This window comes from Galeopterus variegatus, unplaced genomic scaffold (genome assembly GCF_000696425.1).
Source record: "Galeopterus variegatus unplaced genomic scaffold, G_variegatus-3.0.2 Scaffold402, whole genome shotgun sequence".
Lineage (NCBI taxonomy): Eukaryota > Metazoa > Chordata > Mammalia > Dermoptera > Cynocephalidae > Galeopterus > Galeopterus variegatus.
Genome location: NW_007726513.1, coordinates 377,330 through 378,277, shown reverse-complemented (window position 1 = coordinate 378,277; position 948 = coordinate 377,330). Strand labels below are relative to the sequence as shown.

The window sequence follows — 948 nt, the reverse complement described above, 5'->3', positions numbered from 1 at the left end:
CATATTACTTAAAGGCAATGTGTGAACCTGGCGTAGATTCTGATTAGACGAGCTAACTATCCGAAAGAAATAATCATTGAGACAATTGAGGAAATTGGAACATGAGTATTACATGATACTAAGGAAGTATTGTTAGTCTTACTAGGTGTGATAATGGAATTGTGGTTATATTTTTTAAAAGAAAAAGAAAAAAGGCTTTTTGTGTTAGAGGTACCTACTGAAATATTAACAGGTGAAATCACATTAGGCTTGGGATTTGCTTTAAAATATTCTAGTCCAAAAAAGAGTTGGGGGAACACATATTTTAAAAATAATTCACAAAATATTTGCAATTATGTAAATTGGGTGGATTCTTATATTAATCTCTCTACTTTTGTATATCTTCTAAACAACCCACAATATAGAGTATCAAAATAGCAACAACAACAACAAAAAGTCTGAATTGTACTGCATTTGATACAGAGAGCGTGAGTTCTTTCCTTGGCGCTGCGGCCGCAGCCGTGAGTATGCTCAGGCTTCAGAAGGAGCTCGCCTCCAGTGTCCTCCTCCGTGCAAAAAGTTCTGGTTGGACTCCAGTGAGAGCAGTGAAATTACCAATGCCGACTCCCCTCAGCAGATCCGGAAGCTGGTCAAAGATGGGCCGATCTTCTGCAAGCCCTTGACTGCCATTCCCCGGCTCGCTGCAGGAGAAACACCTTGGCTCGCGGAAAGGCAGGCACGAGAGCACAGGTAAGCAAAGGGTACAGCCAGTGCGCGAATGCCGGAGGCGGGAACCTGGGCGAGCGGATGAGGACGCTGCTCCGGCTGCTCAGAAGATACCGTGAATCTCAGAAGATGGACCGTCACGTGTATCACAGTCTGTGCCTGAAGGTGAAGGGGAGTGTGTTAAAAAAAAAAAAAAGAAGAAGAAGAGAAGAAGAAGATGAAAGAAGAAGAAGAGGAAGAGGA

General features: G+C 42.9%; 1 pseudogene; it reads left to right on the top strand.

Annotated features, from left to right (window-relative positions):
- LOC103586981 overlaps window positions 1–948 on the top strand; it is a 2,513-nt pseudogene that overhangs the window by 803 nt on the left and 762 nt on the right.